This window comes from Canis lupus, chromosome 7 (assembly GCF_048164855.1).
Source record: "Canis lupus baileyi chromosome 7, mCanLup2.hap1, whole genome shotgun sequence".
In the NCBI taxonomy this organism is placed as follows: Eukaryota; Metazoa; Chordata; class Mammalia; order Carnivora; family Canidae; genus Canis; species Canis lupus.
Genome location: NC_132844.1, coordinates 3,645,206 through 3,665,980, shown reverse-complemented (window position 1 = coordinate 3,665,980; position 20,775 = coordinate 3,645,206). Strand labels below are relative to the sequence as shown.

Sequence of the window (20,775 nt, the reverse complement as noted above, 5' to 3'; positions counted from 1 at the left end):
CAGTCTCAGGTTTCTTCCAAATAGTTTATCTTACATCCTCAACACATAGTTTTTCCTATTTTTAAGACGTTGTATGGTTCTTCACACATAGTTGATATTCAATGGATGATTTTGGAAAGGCACATAATCTGTTAAATTTGCCAGATACTGTAGAAAAGCTTTCATCTTCTCTTAGATCTCTTTCCCTTTTTTTTTTTTTTCCTTTTGTGGAAAAGTTCCAACAATCTGAAGTTTATATTGCATTTGAAAAAAAAAAAACAACTTTGATTTAGTTTTATGTATTTTATTATGGAATATTTCAAACATAAAAGAAGATAGAGAACAATATAATGGATACTCACAAGGAAGCTTTAAAAAAATCTTAAAGTTTTGTCATATTTGTTTTAGAGATATTTTAAAAAGAAGTGAAAGATACAGCGGAAGCCCCCATCCCTCCATGAATCTGCTGTCCTGCCCACCCATCTTCTTCAAAGTTACTCAGAGGTCGGTGTATATCATTCTCATGCATTGCTTATCAGTACATACTTACATTTTTTACTATCTGAGTTGCTTATATTTTATTATTTGGGTAATATATATTTTATGATGTACGTGTTTATGTATAAAATCATTGGCAACACAATGTACACATAATTTTCAAATTTTCTCTTTATACTCAATGCTATGGTTTTCAGATTTATCTATGCTTTCTTATCTGGTTCAAGATCACTGCTCCAACTCTGGTAAAGATTTCTTTTTTAATTTTCAGTCTATGATGTACCATCTGTCTAATTAAAACACAATAAATGTATTATTAGAGAAAATATGATAAAACAGATGTACTAAAGACAAGTCACAGTTTTTATTATTATATTTAACAGATAAAAATTACTCTGTCAAGCTGCTATAAAAGTTTTAAATAATCGCTTTCAATTTTAGTACGATCTTGACACAGATTGGTAACAGATGGTTTGCCAACTGATACTGGTCCATAGAATGTGCTTTGAGTGACATTGGTCTAAATCATCTGCTTTCCCTATATATATATATATTTGTCTGGAGTTGTACCATTTGTTTATCCATTACTCTTTTGGTAAGTAGTTGTTTCCAGTTTCTGCTGGAATTGCAAATGGTGTGGCAACGAACATCCTGACCTATCACGTCTCTTGGTTGCAGGAGGCATTGAGCCCCGAATGTAATTGTTTGGTCAAAAGACATGATCATCTTCTTCCTTAGAGGTCTTTATACATGTTTGCTTGCATTTCCCTAAAAGAAATAAAACCTAAAAGATGTCAAAAAAACTAAACTAAAAACTAAAACTAAACCCTTCACACATCTTAAGCTGATAGTTAAAATCTTTTGACAGGACTTTAACTAGTTGCAAAGACATGGATGCTAGTAATCTGCAAATGCAGATGGTCCCTGACATATGACGGTTTGGTTTATAATTTTTTGACTTTACGATAGCGCAAAAGCACTGTCTATGCTTTCAGTAGAAACCATACTTAGAATTTAGGATTTTGATCTTTTCCCAGTGAGCGAAGTGCAGTAGATACTTTCTTATGATGCTGGGCAGCGGCAGCAAGCTGTAGCTCCCAGGCAGCCACGCAATCACCAATGCACTTAAAATCGATCATTCTGTACCCATTCAATCTTTCTATTTTTCATTAAAAATAGCATTTTAAAGTATTTAATAAATTACATGAGATATTCAAGTTATTATAAATTAGACTTTACATTAGATAATTTTGCCCAACTGTAAGCTAAAAGGACATGTTTCAAGCACGTTTAAGGTAGATCAGTCTAAGCAGTGACGTTTGGCAGGTTAGGTGCATTAAACGCATTTTGACTTAATGATATTTTCAACTTACAGTGGGTTTATTGGGACGTAACCCACATCGTAAGTCAAGGAAGATCTGTACTGGCATTTAATGGCAAAGTTCATACCGTATCCTTAAAATGTACTAATTGGAATATAAACATCAGCAATGTTGCCCTCTCCTACCTTTTTAAAAATACATGAGCACTTTCTTTAACAATTGGAAATTTTGCACTGTAATTTCTACCTTGCAAATTCATATTTCCATTTCATGTTTCTCAATTTGATGTTAATATCTTATATTGTTATATTTGAAAGTGTTTTATGGAAAAGTCTATCAAGTTTTCTTCAACAATAATATAAAGGTACATTGAAACAAAAATTTTAACTTTCTTGTGACACTAGGCTCTAAAATTGTTTTGTACTAGGTTAGCATTACAGTTATTATTATTATAGAAGTGCTCAAGATCACAAAAATACGTTAAAAATTTGATAAAGGTAAAATTGTACTCGAAAGGTATTTCTAAATGAGATGGGCTTTGTCAATCAGTTCACATAAGTGAAGATTACATGAAGTTGAATGAAATAAGTTTCAGTGTCAGCTTAATTCCCATTTATTCAAATAAATGTCTAGACTACTGTTTTGCTGTAACAGAATTATATATTTCTCTAAACTTCTTTTGTGTTTAAACCAAAATTAAGATAACAATCGAGCACAATAATTATTAACAAGCTTTTTTTAAGTCAAAAATTTAATTAGGTTCTTCAGTTCTATTGAAAGTAAAGAATTAGAAGACGTTTCACTTCTTTTTGGTTAAATAATCTGATATATTAGCAAACTGAATATCACATCGTTCTTTTAAAATATGTAAATGAGGAAGGGGTGCAAAAAATCTGGATTCTGTAATGTTAACTAAAAAAACTTAAAAAAAACCTTAAATAATATGGGTATACTTATTGCAATTATGAAAAATTATATCTGTGCAACATTAAAGCAAGGAGAGACCATTGTATCTTGACATTAGTTGGGGTTTTATGGTGAAAAGGACTGGGATTTTTCTTTTTTGATGATTCTGCTTATATTTCCCCATAAAGTTGTTAATATGTAATTAAAAAATGTAAAGGCCACATGGAACATTCCTTGAACAACTCTAGAAGAAAGGCACTCTGAAAATGAAAGCACAGTCATCAGCATATTATCAGATCCTAAACACACACAAGGATGGTCATTCACTTCTGATAGGTAGGCTCCAGTTGGAAGGTCAGGGTGACAAAGTCTGAGAATCCGCTTGCAGTGATCAGCACTGCGGCGCTTGCAAGGGTCAGCCTGCAATGAGGACTGTCACCTTTGGTTTTTTGGGGGCTGCAGGAGGAGTGGAATATGTGCTACCATCCATGTGGTTCATGAAGAGAAGTCATCTCTCTTTCAAAGGGATTGTTTCATCAAAGTTATCTATTTTCTCAGTTTCTGGAAAGTATGCCAAAAAGGCTTTTCCAAGACCTGCCAAACACTTTTTAATTATATTTATTAATTTTTTTCACTTAAAGCTAGCCTGCCTAATCCAATGACTCAGTAAAGATTGAGAAAAGTCACAATTCTTTACTTTCGGTAACCTTTGCAAATGTACCTGGTTTCGATGAAATCTTTCTACTGTATCACGCACTTTAAATAATCACGTTAATATCTTGGAAACTTCGGCATGAATCAAGACATAAGGGGATGAGAATGCTTACCAAGTTCTTCCCCGTTACAGACAGTGGCTGCATGCAGAGAGAACACACTTAATGGTGGATTGGCATTTGCCAACATACTGTTCACTTATCTTTAATATTCTAATTTTAGGGGCGCCTGGTGGCTCAGTCAGTTGGGCGTCTGCCTTGGGCTCTAGAGGTGATCCCAGGGTCCTGGGATCCAGCCCCACAGGGGCTCCCTGCTGAGTGGGTCATCTGCTTCTCCCACTCCCTCTACCACTCCCCCTGCTTGTGCTTTCTCTCTCAAGTAAATAAATAAAATATTAAAAAAATAATATTCTAATTTTACATAGATAAGACAAAGTTTTGTCATGAGTATGTCTTCTGGATTAAATAAGACAAAATTGTATGTTAATACTTGTTGCAACTTCCTTTGCCTTTGCTTTTGTGAATATATATAAGGAAGGTAAAGTTCTGAAAATTAATTTATTAATATAATTTTTTGTAGTTTCAAGTTTTTAATTTAAATTCCAGTCAACATACAGTGCGATCCTAGACTCAAGTATAGAATTCAGTGTAGAATTTTTAAAATTTCTTCATGTCTTTGTGCCATTTAGAATGTCTGCACATCTCTCTAAATGTTTGTGTTCTGAAGATTGCTGTTTTATTCAACTAAACATGGTCAAGTTACTCTTAAAAGTATTTGTATCCCCTTACCATTGGTGTTTGGATGTTACCCATTTCTCCACATGCTTGCCCGCTCCTTCTATTGTCAGACTTTTCTTCATTTTTGCTAATTGAATGGATGTGAAATGGTGTCACATACTTATTTAAATGGTTTTTTAAAATAATCACTTGTGATGTTTATCATCATTTAATATATGTGATGGCTATTTATGTCCTCTTTTCTGTAAATCATCTGGCCATACACTTTTTCCACTTTTGGGTTTTTCTTTGCCTTGTTGATTTTTAGCAGGTCTTGATACATTCTAGTCTTTTGTCAGATTTAACTAAAATCGGCACTGCACGAATTTTTTTCTTTGATGTCATCATTTGCCTTGTTTATGTTATGCTTCACTGTAATAAGATTAGAAATTTTCAGTTTACCATCTTTCTTTCATAGGTTTTTGCTTGTTTTCTTTAGGAACCCCTTTTAACCCTGGGGTTATAAATGTATTCTTCCAAAATTTCTCCTAAAAATATTAACAACTTGTTTTTTAATTTCCAGTGTTTAATACATCTGGAAATTATCTTTTCATATTGTGTGAAAGGAAAATAATTTTTTTTTCCTTTGGATACGTAACTGTCCTGGCACTATTTGTAGTATATCCTTTTTCTGTCAATTTGTAAAGCCATTTCACTGCATGTCAAATTCCTGTGTATATCTATTGCTGGGCTCTCTACTGTCTGGTTTAAATACTACACTATGCTTAATACCATTATTATATATTCCTTAGTTATTGAGGCATAACTTAAATACCATAAAATTCAAACTGCGCAGGTGTACATCTCAATAATTTTTAATAAGTTTATACAGCTGTGCAACCATCACCATAACCCCAGTTTTAGAACGTTTGCATCATCCCCAGAATGTTCCTTATGCCTGTTTGCAGCCAATCCCCAGTCCCTGGAAACCACAGATCTGCTTTCTGTCCCTCACAGATTTGCCATTTGTAGAAATTTCATATAAACTAGTAGAAATTACATATAAAGCCCTACAATATATGGTCTTTTATGACTCTGCATATGCAATGTCTTTGAAGTTCATCTGTAGTGCAGTGTGAAATCATGGTTCATAATTTTTAATATGACTTGTATTCCATTGTGGGGATATATCACATTTGTTTATCACTTCACGAATTGATAGATATTTAAATTGCTTTCGCCTTTTGGATATTCTGGATAATGCTGTTATAACATTCTTCCATGGGTCTTTGTGTGGACATAAGTTTTCATTTCCGTTGAGAGGATACCTAGGAATTAAATAGGGTTTTAAAATAAGTATACGGTTAACTTAAGAAAAAATAACCTGATACACTTTTTAAAAGTGATTATACCATTTTACATTCTAGTCAACTATGCATGAGAGTTCTAGTTGCTCCACATTCTGGTTAAAACTTCATTTTGATGCTGTTTGGATTAGCAAGTCTAGTGGGTATCTAATGGTATTTCATTACGGTTTAGATTTACATATCTCTGCTGACTAATGCTATTAAACATCTTTTCACGTGCCTATTAGCTATTCATATGTCTTCTTCGGTGAAATTCTATTTAAATATTTTGCTCATATTTTAATATTGAATTGATGGCTTCTTAATACTGAATTATGACAGGTTTTTTAAAACCAGGTATATAACCTGCAAATGTTTTATTCCAGTCTTTGACTTATCTCTTCATTTTCTGAATGGTAACTTTAGAAGAACAAAAGATTTTTATTTTGATAAAATCCTATTTATCAAATTTTTTTCTTTTATGGGTTGTGCAGTTGATGTCACATTGAAGAAACCTTTGCTTTGAGGGCACAAAGATTTATTTATCTTATATTCTCTTACAGAATTTTTATAGTTTGAGTATGTATGTATGTATTTATTTAATTATTTAAATTCTAGTTTGTTGACATAACAGTTCAGTATTGGTTTCAGGAGCAGAGTTCAGTGGTTCATCATTTACATATAATACCCAGTGTTCATCACATCAATGTCCATCATCCATCTATCCCATCCCCCATCCACATCCCTCCATCAACCCTCAGTTTGTTTTCCATAGTTTGCCAGTTTAACTTTTACACTTATGTCTATGACCCATGTTACATTAATCTTTGCAATGATGTGAGGTAAGAATTTGAGTTTGTTTTTAAATATTTTTCCTGTGGATATCTAATTGTTCCAGCATCATGTGTTGAAATGACTCATTTCCCCCACTGAATTGTCCTGGCACCTTTTTTGAAAATCAGCTGATTATTGCAGTTAGGGAGGAAGGTTAGAACAAACCATGTGATACCCAATTAGTGATGGAGACACTGTATCAGTATAAACATATTTACCTTAATATAGATACTGATGGGTGGATAGATCGATGTACCATCTATCTATCTATCATCTATCTATCTATCATCATCTATCTATCATCTATCTCATTTATATTACATTATACCATTTTAGCTGTATCTATGTATAATTATAGATATGTGTGTACATTGGTTAGTATATGCACACACGCACACATATATATACTATATACACATATATGGCTCTGTCCTCTGAGAGGGTCTAGGAACAATGTCATCCTACAAGCAGCATGCAGATTGGCATCTAGATTTTGGTTTTTAATATCATTCTCCAGTGAAAGGAACAAGGGCTCCTTGGAGAAATGGCAGATTCCAGGGCTGGATCAGGGAAAATTTAAGATGGACCCAGAGATCTTGTGGGAAAGTAAGAAAGTACTTAAAAGACAAAATGTTAGGAATGTGTCAAAGTGACACAGGAGACAATGTGAAAAGCTCCCAGCGGGCAAAGCTGGAAAGATTTAATGAACAAAATAAATAAAGTAGTATCAGATTATAACCCAAGGTATAAAGTAAATGCTCATGAGTTCATACTGATATAAATAAATGACCAAATAAATAAATACAAGAGGAAGAGGAGACAAATATCCCATACTAAGGAATTATGAATGATTTATGTGGAAATAACATCCTCAAGGAGGTGCATAACTCCCTACCCCTTAAGTGAGGGTTGTGCATAGTGACTCCCTCCCAAACAGTATAGTAGTTGGAGAGGGACCAAGGAGTAACTTTACTCTAGAATAATCTGACAAGAATTACTACAACCAGGTGATCAAAGTCAAAATCCTCAGCAATGTCATGTTGATAACATATATCCTTGATATGATGTGATAAGAAAAACACTTTACCTTTGGGGTCTTTCTTCCCCAACAGGCATAACCACAGTCTAAACATGAGAAAAACATTAGAAAATCTCAATGTGAGGGATACTCTACAAAATACCCGACTAGCAATCCTCAAAACTGTCGAAATCATAAAAAAATTAGGGAAGTTTGACAAACAATCACAGTCTAGAGAAGCCTAGGGAAACAAGAGGACTAAATATAATGTGGTATCCTGGATGGGATCCTGGAAGGGAATTCAAATAAAGTATGGATTTTAGCTAATAACTTTGCACTAATAATACTGATTCACTAGTTGTGACAGGTGTGCCATGATAAAGTAAGATGTTAACAATACGGGGAACCGGCTGCAGAGTACACCGAAACTCTCTCTACTATTTCTGAATCTAAAACTACTCTAAAACAAACAAAAATTTCTAGGCTTTTGAGAAAAGTTAATATTACCAGGTAAATGTGCATAAATACTGTTGCCCAGAAAATGAAATAAAATAATTGACCATCAATGCAAGCATTTATTTGGGAACTTTCTACTCTTTCTTTTTAATTTCTTTTTTCCTTAAGATTTTATTTTTAAGTAATCTCTACACCCAGCATGGGGTTTGAACCCACAAACACAGAGATCAAGAGTTGCACGCTCCACCAACTGAGCCAGCCAGGTGCCCTGGGACCTTCTGTTCTGATCTTCTTTAACAAAAGTGCACTATCTTAATTGTTGTACTTTCATAGAAAGTTTCCAAGTTGGGTAGTGTAAGTCTTCCAACTCTGTCCTTCTTTACCAAAGTTTTTTTTTGTTGATGTTCTAGGTCCTTTGCATTGCCATTTATATTGGATCACCTTGCCCATTTTTTCCAAACAAACAAACAAACATAAAGACTACAGGAATTTTAATGGAGATTGGATTAAATATAAACATCGATTTGGGGAGAAGAGACATCTTAAAAAATTAAGTCGTATGATCTATGAATGCAGAATAGCTTTCCATTTTGTTAGAGATCTACTTTAATTTCTCTCAGCAATCTTTTATAGGTTGCTTTGTACAGGTTTTTCATGTCTTTTGTTAGATTATTTCTTAGTATTTCTTTTGGATGCTACTGTGAATAAAACTGGTTCCTTAATTTAAAATTTTGATTGTTGCTGTATTAAGAAAAATAATTGGCCTTCAAATTTTGATTTTGTACCCTATGACCTTTCAAACTTGTTTATTAATTATAGATTATTGTTTTGTTTTGCTTTGGCTTTTGCAGCTTCCTTAAGATTTTCTATACACAGAATCATGTTGTTTGCATATGATGAGCTTTATTTCTTTTTTCCAATATATGCTTTTAATTTATTTTTATGGCCTGATTATACTGTCTAGAATATCTAGCACAGGATTGAATAGAAGTCATGATAATAAATATTTTGGCCTTGTTCCTGATTTAAGTGTGAGATTACTTAAGCTTTTACTCTTAAGCATGATGTGAATTTTAGGTTTTTCTCAATGCCCTTTTTGAGCTAGAGGAAATTCTCTTCTATTCCAAGTTTATTGAAATATTTTTTTCAAAATAAATGGATACTGGATTTTTTAAAATGCTATTCTGATTCTATTGAAATGACTTTTGTCCTTTTTTCTATTGATACTGTGAATTACATATTTGAATACAAGCAACTTTGTATGACTTTGGTAAATCCCACTTGGATGTGGTATATAATTCTTTTGATATGTTGGTTACCTTTGCTAATATTTTGTTAAGGATTTTTGTATCTATATTTATTTAGGGCATTGGTTTACAGTTTTCTTTTCATTTGATATCTTTGATTTTGGTATCAGAGTAATATTGGCCTCAGGGTGACTTGAAAACTTTCTTTACCCCCTGATAAAGTCTGAGTAGAGCTACTATCTTTTCTTCCTTAAATATTAGGTAGAATAGTGAAATCATCTAGATTTTTGTGTATCAGAAGATTTTTAATCGTTAATTTAATTTCTTTACTTATTTATAGATCTATACAGATTTCCTGTTCCTCCTTGAGTTTCTTGGTAATGGGCATATTTGTATCAGTTTATCCATGTTATCTAAGTCATTTAATTTGTTAGCATAAAAAGAGTATAATATTTTCTTGTAATAATTCAAGAAATTCAAGAATCCTTGCCTAATTTCTGTAGGCAAATTACTGATGCCCAGTCTCTCATTCCTGATTTTATTGATTTGTATCTTCTCTCTCTTTTTTCTTTGTCATTCTCACACTTCAGTTTACCAATTTTATTGACTTTTCAAAGAATCAACTTTTGGTTCTATTGGTCATCTTTGTTGGTTTTATATTTTTCTGATTTATTGATTTCAGCACTGGGCTTTATTTTTTCCTTCTTTCTATTTAATTTGGGTTTATCTCTTCTTTTTTCTTGTGGTAGGATCTTAGATAATTTTTTAGATCTATTTTTCCTTTTTAAAAAATTTGTCACTTATTTGAGAGAGAGAGTGAGTCAGAGAGAAAGAGAGCATAAGTGGGCATAAGGGGCAAAGAGAGGAGGAGAAGAAGATTGGGGGTCTCAATCCTGGGACCCTAGGATCATGACCTGGACTGAAGGCAGTCACTTAACCTACTGGACCACCCAGGCCCCCCTCTATCTTTTTTTCTAATATAAGTGTTCAAACCACTAAATTTCCCTCTCAGCATTTCTCTAGCTGCCTTCCTCGATTTTTAGGTCATATTTTCTTTTTCAAGTAATTAAAGATTTTCTTATTTTCCCTGTGGTTACTGATTTGAGCTTTGGATTACTTACAGATGTTCAACTTCCAAATACTTGAGATATCTCAATTTTTTTCTATTGTTCCTTTTTAATTCAATTTCATTGTGCTTGATGAACATATTTTATATGATTTCAATTCTTTTAAATTCACTGAGATTTATTGTATGGCTGAGACCATGGTCTATCCTGGGGAATGTTCTGTTTATTCTTGCAAAGAATATGTATTCTGCTGTTTTGGGGGAGGAGAATTCTATAAACGCCAGGTTAGGTTGTTTGATAGTTTTCAAGTCTTTTATATCAGTATTAATTTTCTTCTCATTTCTATCAATTGTGAGAAGTAGGGTATTGAAATCACCTATAATCGTTGGACTGTCAGTTTCTCCTTTTAGTTCTGTCTGCATTTGATTCGTGTATTAGGAAACTCTAATATTAGGTGTGTGTACATTTATAACTTCCTTATATATTGACTTTTGAATCATAAGATGTCCTTCTCTGTCACTCATAATATGTTTTGTCTTAAGCTCTATTTTGCCTGATATTAGTATAGCCACCCCGACTCTTTTATGGCTCCTGTATATATAGTATATCTTTCCTCATCCTTTTACTTTCAACTTCGTTGTGTCTTTAAATCCAAATTGGGTCACTTGTAGACAACACAGAGTTGGATCTTGTTTTTTAATTGTCTGACAATCTCTGCCTTTTCATTAGTGTTTAGTCCATTCACTTGAAAAGACATGGATATAGTTGGTTTTATCTCTACTATTTTGCACTTTATTTTCAATATGTCTCATGTCTTTTTTTGTCCCTTTGGTCTTCTTCCTTTACTAAAGTTTTTGTATTGAATCAATATTTTAGTATCTTATTTCATTTTTTCCTTCTAAAAAGTAACCAGTTTATTAGGATATAATTCATATATGCTACATTTCATCTATTTAAAATATGCAATTCAATAATTTTTAGGGTATTCACAGAGTTGGGCAGCCCTCACCACAGTAAGTTTTAGAATACTTTCATCACCATCAAAGAACCCCAATACTTACTAGCAGACACTTCCCATTTTCCCCTCAATCTCTCCCTGACCCACCTCTAGGCAATCATTGTTCCACTTTCTGTCTGCAGAGATTTGCCTCATCTGGTAAGAGTGAATATCTTTGTATTGTTTCTGGTCTTAGGAAAAATGCATTTAATCTTTCACCGTTAAGCACGATGTTAGCTATGGGTTTTTCATATATGCCTTTAATCAGGCTAAGGAAATTCTCTTCTATTCCTACTTTGTGAGTATTTTTATCAGGAAGGATGTTAAGTTTTGCCAAATGATTTATCTACATCAATTGAGACCATCATGTGATTTTTGTTGTGATGTCTGTTGTGATGTATTACACTAATCAGTTTTAGCATGTCGAGCCTTGCATTCCTGGAATGAATTCCATTAGTTATGTAGTCCTTTTATTTTATTTATTTTAAGATTTTAGTTATTTGTTAGAGAGAGAGCACGAGTGGGTGGCGGGGCAGAGGGAGAGGGAGAAGCAGACTCCTGGCTGAGCAGGGAGTCGGACATTGACTTGATCCCAGGCTCCTGGGATCATGACCTGAGCTGAAGGCAGATGCTTGACTGACTGAGCCACTCAGGCATCCCAGCATATAGTCCTTTTTGTAGGTTGATGGATTCGGGTTATTAGTTTTTTTACTGAGGGTTTTCTTATGTAACATTATAAGATTTGTTAGTCTATAGGTTTCTTTCTTGTGATATCTTTTTCTGATTTTGGTATTAGGTTAATATTGACTATACAGAGTGAGTTGAAAAGTAATCCCTATTGGAAGAATTTGTAAAGAATTGCCATTAATTCTTTAAATGTTTTGTAGAATTCACCAGGGAAGGCATCTAGGCCTGGGCTCTTCTTTCTAGGGAGTTTTTAATTTACTTTTTCAAAATCTTTACTTTTATAGGTCTATTTAGATATCCTTTTTTTTAAAAGATTTTATTCATTTATTCATGAGAGACACACACAGAGAGAGGCAGAGACATAGGCAGAGGGAGAAGCAGGCTTCCTGGGGCAGCCTGATGTGGGACTTGATCCCAGGACCCTGGGATCACGCCCTGGTCCAAAGGCAGATGCTCAACTGCTGATCCACCCAGGTGCCCCTAGATATCCTTTTTGAGACAGTTTTGGTTGCTTTTGTGCTTTCTGGATTTTGTCAGTTTCATCCAATTTATGTACTTTGTTGGCATATGGTTGTTCAGAGTATTCCTTTACAAATCTTTTTTATTTCTCTGAGGTTGATAGTAATGTCTCCTCTTTCATTTTTATTTCTTTAACGCCACATTTTTGAGCTTTTCTCTTAGTGGTTACTCTAAGGATACTAGATTCAATAACTATCACAAGCTAGGTGAGGCTAAATATTGACTTAATTCCAGTAAAATATGACAACTTCTCCCTACCTTGTGCTACAAGTCTATCTGTCTGTGGTATGAACCCAGTAATACAGTGCTACAATTTTTGCCTGTTATAGTCTATGGCTCTTTGATTTTTAGGGCTTCCCTTCAGTTGAGATTACAAGCTCAGGTTGGTAGAGCATAAGGTTTTCCCGGCTCATTACCTAGTGAGTTTACTGTTTTCCTTGACAACACTGCCATACCTGAGTCATTATCCTGTGCTCCAGTCAGCAGGGCTGCAGGTTTTCCTGGCCAGCTTCACCCTTATAAAATTACCATGTCAACTGATTGGGAGTGTGTGTGCGTGTGTGCTTGTGCATGTGTGTATAGGAAACGTGTAAGGGAAAGAAGGCTGCAGCCAGATTCCCGCTGTTCTTGCACAAAGCCATTTTTCCTATATACAGGAGCTCAAGTTTGTTGTTATTGTTTTTACAGCCCTAAAGTGTTTGTTTTTCACAAATTTGTCCAGTTTTATATTTGTTTTTGGGGGAAGGGATTCTCCAATATCTTCACACTGTCACATCCAGAAAGCCACACTTTCTGCTTTACAAAGAGAATGCTTCTCATAAAAAAAAAAAAAAAAGTCAAATAATACATGGAGAAATAAAGAATAAAAATCAACTCCTGTGGTATTTCAACTACAACTATTATGAATTCCAGCTACTATTAACCCCAATGTGACTGTCTTTTCATGCTCTCTTACTGTATTACTATGCAATTTTATATTAAGGGGACCACACATTACAGAATGCTTTACAACCTGCCATCTTTCAACAAGGTAGTGGGTATTTCAGTGTCAGTGTGAATAGATTTACATCAGCCATTTTAATGCCTGCACCAGACTCTGTTTTATGACATGGTTATTCTAAAATTTATTGCCCTCCCTTATTGAGGACTTTTAAGATGGCTTCCTCCTTTTTTCTTTCTATAAACAACAATTTGATAAATGTGCACCTGAGCACATTTGTTTAGGCATATCCTTCGCATAAATTTCTTTGAGAAATATCACAGTTTTCAGGGTGTGGTCATTCTGATTTGGGGAATATTTCTTATTTCATCCTCTAATGTACAATCCCTACATCAATGCATATGGGTAGCTATTTCTTTGTATTTTTGTAAGATCTGAGCATCATTCACCACTTTCTGGTTTCCCAGACTAATAACTGGCATTGATAATCTTTACTTTTGCTTGCACTTACTTTATTACTAGTGATTTCAAACATGTTTTCTTGTTTCTATTGAATCTTTGTGTCTCTTTTTCTGTGTGAATTTCCCTTTTCTATTCTTAGCTTATTTGTATTTGTTTGTTTGTTAGGTTCTTTTCATTTGCTGTATTATCTTTTATACTATTTCCATTTTATTTTATTATTTTTAAAAGATTTTATTTATTTATTCATGAGAGACACACAGAGAGAGGCAGAGACACAGGCAGAGGGAGAAACAGGCTCCCTGCAGGAGTCCCGATGTGGGCCTTGATCCCAGGACCCCGGGGATCACCACCTGAGCTGAAGGCAGACGCTCAACCACTGAGCCACCCAGGTGTCTTGTTATCTCCATTTTAAATCCATTTCCTATTTCAAGACTTGTACTTTATAACATATATTTCCTTTTATTGGCCTTTTACTTAAACATATTTTAGTTTTTGGGGGCACCTGGGTGGCTCAGTTGGTTGAGCATCTGACTCTTGGTTCCAACTCAGGTTGGGATCTGATGGGTCCCAAGAGCCAGCCCCGTTTTGGGCTCTGTGCTTAGTGGAGTCTTCTTGAGATTCTCTCCCTTTCCATCTGCTCCCCTCCAATAAATAAATTAATCTTTAAAAATTATTTTTATGGCAGGGCACAGGTTATGGAGTCAGAATGCTAAGGTTCTAATTTTACCTTGTTTCCTTAAGAGCTATATAAGTATAGTGAGTAACTGTATGCTTCACTTTCCTCAGATGTTAAGTGTGCTTTAATGCCAGTAATTACCTCATAGAAATTGTATGAATGTCAAGTGTTATAATAGTTGAAAAACAGATTATGACTTAGAAGTCTTTAAGGAGTCTTAGCTTATTGTTATATAATAAAAATCTATAATATTTTTTGACTTTCTGGTTTTCACAGCCAGTCTTACCCTAAGATTTTGTGATTTAAATGTGCTCAGTCACTCCCCTATATTTACTTATACCTTATATCAGTACTTCTACAGGATTAACATTTACAGAGTTACACATTCACTCTATTTGCATTCATTTTCGTGTGAATGAGATGTATATCAAATGTTAACTTTTTGCAAATGGCTCATTTTGTTCGTGATCTATGTAATTAAACAATTATCAGATAATAATTTGTTGCACGGTAATTTAGTATTTTAGTAATTTCAAATTATTTTATCTTAGTAATTTGAAATGCCTGCTTTATATTAGATTGAATTCCCACATATAGTTGAGCCTAACTCTGGACTTTCTGTTTTGTTCTAATTATGTCTGTCTGCTTCTACATTGAGATCATATTCCTGATATTTAATTACTGAAACAATTTTAATACATTTATGTCCATGTGGTCTTGTTTCCTCATTTGTAAAATTGTGAAAATAATTGAACCTCTCTCAGAGAGTTGTTTGAAAATTAATATGTTAACAGTTGTTAGACACATAAATTTCTCAGTACATATTAGCTGCTGTTATAATCATTATTCTGGAAGAATAAATAGTTTTATTACAATAAGACCGTCCAGTGAGTCATACCTCTCTGCACTCATGTCCCTTAACAATGTGAATTTCTCAGCCCTCGTCAAGGGGTGGAATCCATCTTCCTGCCTCTTGGATCTGGGTGGGCTGTGCCTTGATTTGACCAGTAGAATGGTACAAGTGACTGTGTGATTTGTAGGCCTGGGCCTAAGAGGCCTTAAAATACCTGCTTTTACCTATAGGAAAATTTCCTATAGGAAAATTTGGAGTCCTTGTGAATAGAAAAGTTGAGGTACCTTGAGTGGCTGTCCTGGATAGACACAAGACACATGAGTAAAGCCATTTTGGACCATCCATTCCCAGAAGAGATCTCAATGCCAGCAGCCACATGAGTGACTCTAAGAGAGACAAGCAGGAAAACTATTGAATGGAGGGCAGCCAAATTGCAGAATTATGAACAAGTAAATATCTTAGCCTCAGTTTTAATTCCTTTGAAATGTCACAGTAGATAACTGATACACAGACTTTAATTTCCTATTTTATTTTAGATCATTATTTTTTTTACACAAAGTATTTTTAATTGGATTTGAAGATGTTTGTTGCAATCTGCGTTCGGTGAAAATACACAAAACACACATGTATTTAGCACAAATTTATGAAATACACTGAGCATAAGTGGGTAGGAAGTAGTCTCTGCCCCTGCTCCCCCTGAGAACTAAGTCAGGAGTAGCCCCACTGTGATGGAAATATTTCCTGCCACAGCGGGGCCCCCAGCATAACATTCACTACTTCTCTCCTCTCATTACTGGTGGGAACTCGCCATTGTCTTTCAGTTCCTCAGCACTATCCACACCTCCAACAGGCTCCCCTTTAGAAGACAGCAGAGGGTATGTGGGCTGATTCGAGTCAGCTTTTAACCCCTGCCGAACTTCTTCATCCTCCAGTACATCAAACGTCTCATATTCAACACCATTACTTTTCGTACTTCCAGAATTTGTTTGCAGAATCCACATTTTGATTCCTCTTAGTTTCCTTCTATAAAGCTCATCACCGAAGCTTTATTTGTCAGTACTTAGAAGCTTTCCTTTAATTTGGGAGCTTTGGGGCAAATTGTATCTAGTTTGTCAGATGCTTCCAGCACCTTAATTATATCAAATCCTCCTATGAGCGCTCCAGAAACCTAGAGCTGGGTAGAGGTGGGCCAATTGGAATAGGTTTTGAGGCCCTAAAACTTCTTCACCTGAGAAGATATCAAAACTGCTACACTGCATGTTATGCTTGTTAAGAATTCCTACCACGTGCTTGCTGAAACCCCAGCGGGGGCTCTTGAGGAGTTGCCTTCATAAATAACATGCAACAGGAGTTCATTTCTTCAGGCAAAGGCTGGAATCCTCTTTAGAATGCTTGTTACCACTGGGTGGGAAGGAGCCGCTAGATTCATGTCACTGAACTGTCCTGGTCAACTCGGGCATGTGCACCAAATAATAATGTTATTTTGCACAGAAGTTTGTCAGTTTTTATTCATGATATAAATTTCGGCTGATTACAAAAGGAAAATGCAAACCTCTGCCACTTTAGGACATATACCAAGATAAAATATGATAATCCGCACTTCCAAATCAGTAGCTATCGTTTACATGTAGGCAAATCTATTTAACTATGTGTTTCTCCATTAGGCATGAAAGATGTTCTGAAGTCCAAGGTGTTAAGTCTATTCACAGACAGCTTTTTTTCTGATCCCATGCCCTTTATTCACTGTGTGACATACTTTATTTCAGAATTTAGGAAAAAGAATAACTAAAAACTTTAAGGGAATCAAGAAGAAAATTAAGACCAACATAAGGGCAGCCTGGGTGGCTCAACGGTTTAGCGCCGCCTTCAGCCCGGGGCGTGATCCTGGGAACCCAGGATTGAGTCCCACATCAGGCTCCCTGCTTGGAACCTGCTTCTCCCTCTGCCTGTGTCTCTGCCTCTCTCTCTCTGTGTCTTTCATGAATAAATAAATAAAAATAAAAAAAAAAGATCAACATAAAATTGAGTAGATTGAAATTTTCCTTAAAATAGTTCCTAAAATAAAGACAATTAGTAAAACTGATCTCTGGCATGTCTAAAAAGAAAACTAGAAGACAAGCAAAATTATCCAAAGAAGACATACAGATGGCCAACAGACACATGTAAAGATCCCCCAAATCATTAATTATCAGGGAAATGCAAATCAAAACCACCATGCGACATTACCTCAAACCTATCACAATGGCTAGAACCAAAGACACAAGAAACAAATGTTGATGAGGATGTGGAGAAAAATAAACCCTCACACTGTTGAGTGCAAACTGGTGCAGCCACTGTGAAAGACTGAATGGAGGTTCCTCAAAAAGTTAAAAATACAATTACCGTATGATCCAGTAATTATACTACTGAGTATTTACCCAAAGAATATGAAACATTAATTCAAAAAGAATTAGGTTTACTGCAGCTTTATTTACAACAGCCAAATTACAGAAGCAGCCCAAGTGTCCATCGATCAATGAATGGATAAAGGAGAGGTAATATGTATATACAATGGAATATTACCCAACCGTAAAACATGTTGAAATTTTGCCACCTGCAATGACACCGGTGGAGCTAGAGAGTATTATGCCAAGTGGAATAGTCAGAAAAAGATAAATACCTTATGATTTCACTCATATTGTGGAATTTAAGGAAAAAAACAAATGAACAGAGGAAAAAAGGGACAAAAAAAAAATCAAACTCTTAATTATGGAGAACAAACTGGTGGTTACCAGAGGGAGGTGGATGGAGAAGGGTGAATCGGTGATGGGGGTTAAGAGTTCACTTATCATGGTGAGCACTGAGTAGTGTGTGGAATTGTTGAAACACTATATTGTACATTTAAAATTAATATAACACTATGTTAACTATACTGTAATTAAAATTTAGAAATAAGTCCCGCATCGGGCTCCCTGCATGGAGACTGTTTCTCCCTCTGCCTGTGTCTTTGCCTCTCTCTCTCTCTCTCTGTGTCTCTCATGTCTCATGAATAAGTAAATAAAAAAATCTTAAAAAAAAGAAATAAGCTTAACAATAAAAAAGCAAAATTAGTAATGATAAAGTTGTTTGACAATAGTTACAGAAGAGATAGTCCAATAATTCAACCGCAGGGCATGGCATTTTAAGTTTTTGTTTTGGGTAAAAAGGAAAGTAAAGTAGCTGGAATTAAATCCTCCAGGTCAAAAGTGTCCTATTTCTCTAATTTTCAGTAGTAGAATCATCTTGTGTAGAGAATTATTATTTAAGATAATAGTGAACTCAGTTCTGTTCTTTATGATAATTTTCACATTTCTTATTTTTCTAGAAGTCAATTATGATGAAGTTCTTTTTCTGATTTACGTGAAATGTATTGTCCCCTATTCTTCTGAATTGAAATGAAATGGCGAGTTTTTCCCCTTCATCTCAATGAGAACAATCTTTAGGGACCACAATATAATTTGATCATTTAATTTGATTTTCTGCCATATATGCCTTTCCTAGCAGTGGAGAAATGGCACACCATTCTCCTTCCTCTGCTATTTAACAACATAGTAAGAGAGGTGACCAGTAAGATAGAAGCCAGGCCAAGTGCTCCAGTCTACCCTACTTTGGGTCTTATTTCCTGACCCCTCCAACGCCGCTCATGATCCATGCATTCTAACATATAAGTGTGCATCATATACATGGCATGGCACTTGTTTCTCAGGCCTGTGTGTGTGTTTTTCTGTCCATATATGAAAGCATTTACAGTACATGAGTGTGTATCTAGACCAGCACAGAAAAACTCAGGAGAATTTTTATGACTTAAATTTGTATATCATTTTCATTTACAAAGTATATCAGCCCCAATCACCTCATTTTACATTTTCCTACCTCACTTGTGTTTGAGGTAAAAAAAGCAGGAAGTAGTTGCCTCTCTTTATGGAGAAACGGCTGTGAACAAAGGAGGGTAAGTAACATGTTCAAGGTTACAGAATAAAAAAGGAGCACAGGTGGGACACCTAAATCTCTGACAAGTGCCCTTTACTCAATGCCATGCTCGTCCCACAGATAGAAAATATGTTTTCATGTAGTGGAAGAATGATACTCTTCTTTTTACTTTTTTTTGTTGTTTTTTGTGGGTTTTTTTTTTTTTTTGAGGCATATTTCTTCAAGAAACATGTTCAGCATAACCTGGGTAGCATTACAAAGGAATACTAAGGATTAAATTCGATTACTATGTAGCATATATACTAATATTACTATTATAGCCTATATAGTAGCATATATTATTATTCTGAGTACTGATACCTGTTAAAAATAAGATTCTAGAATGCCATTGGCTTATACAGTTTTGAGAAGGGTTCTGTGGTAGCATGCTACACTCTTCCTTACAAGCACACATACACACACACATCCTATAAAAGTGTATCAGTAATAAATAAATAAGTAAATTAATGAATTGAATTAACAAATAATCAGCCAACCAGATACTTGCCTAATTTGGTCTAAAGCAAAAGCAGCAGAATTCGTGTTGCCCCTACTCATGATGTAATTTTTTTTCATGGACAAGCATTTGGCTTTTATTTGATAATTTAAATCCTTTTTTGAAAATGTTGGTAAACACAATCTGGATGACAGACATGCTTTTAACATATGATTTGCGTCCCAGAATGTGATTTTTTTTTTTTTTTTTTTTTTACCAAAAAATTCAGCATCAGGCCTCTTGGCTGCAGGTCGTTTCTACAGGGGTTCCTGAGAGACTAGCTTATTTACAAACAGGTGGCCACTACTTCCCGTGAAGTTCATAAAGCGCCTTCCCCTGTGCTGAGTCATCCGGAATGAAGTCTAAGGGCTCAACGTTTCTCTAGAAACTGTGGGCCAGGGTTGCCTCTTCCTTGCTCATCTGGCACTGCCTCCATTCAGACCAGTCAGGAATATTAAGAATGGCTTCACTGGCCAAGACCTCCTTTTTTAACTGCAAGGGAAACATTTTTTTTTTTAATTGTGTAGGAAAGCTTCTTTCCTCTGTCAAGTTCCTTTTTTTTTTGATCCTCCGTCAATTTCAACATAAAAAAATGTCACTCTTGGCTGCACAACGGGCTTGATGTCAGAGTGCTCTGGATTTCCAACAGCTAGCTCTATGTGTGGTTCCTGCACCTGGGGGATGAAGGCATCTTTAATGTCATTAGCAGAGCAGTGGCTGAGTTGCACAAAAATGACCTGTGGCTGGATGTGATAAATCTTACAATTTCTCTAAAATAGAACACATCATTTCCCTTGACTCTTAAAGAACCATCTTAGTGTAGAACCATTTTCCACCTCTTCCACCATCTTGCTGAAAGCTCCATCACGGACTGGTAGTGTCTGATGGGCAGGGTGTGGACATGGTCATCAGCTAAGTCTCCGTTGACCAGAGGAAGGTAGCGATGTGTGTCAATGTTGACCACCAAATGCTTTTCCATTTTCTGTTTTTGCAACCAGCAAGGTTCTGGAGGCGAAGGAAGTTTGGAGGCGCTTTGGGTGCAGAGATGCTGCTGC

The 20,775-nt window shown here is 35.2% G+C and overlaps 1 long non-coding RNA gene and 2 pseudogenes across 2 annotated transcripts in view; 1 reads left to right on the top strand and 2 right to left on the bottom strand.

Annotated features, from left to right (window-relative positions):
* The window catches only part of LOC140636480 (uncharacterized), a 36,932-nt gene extending 27,983 nt beyond the window's left edge, over positions 1 to 8,949 (top strand). For both annotated transcript variants that reach the window (XR_012033666.1, XR_012033665.1), the window contains 2 exons: positions 388 to 483; positions 8,200 to 8,949. This is a non-coding gene — a long non-coding RNA (uncharacterized lncRNA). The remainder of the gene's footprint in view (positions 1 to 387; positions 484 to 8,199) is intronic.
* A 7,061-nt stretch (positions 8,950 to 16,010) lies between these two features.
* LOC140637400 (glutaredoxin-3 pseudogene) lies at positions 16,011 to 16,688 on the bottom strand (annotated as a pseudogene).
* Positions 16,689 to 20,023: 3,335 nt separating this feature from the next.
* On the bottom strand, positions 20,024 to 20,699 carry LOC140637399 (CWF19-like protein 1 pseudogene; annotated as a pseudogene).
* Between the last annotated feature and the right edge of the window lie 76 nt (positions 20,700 to 20,775).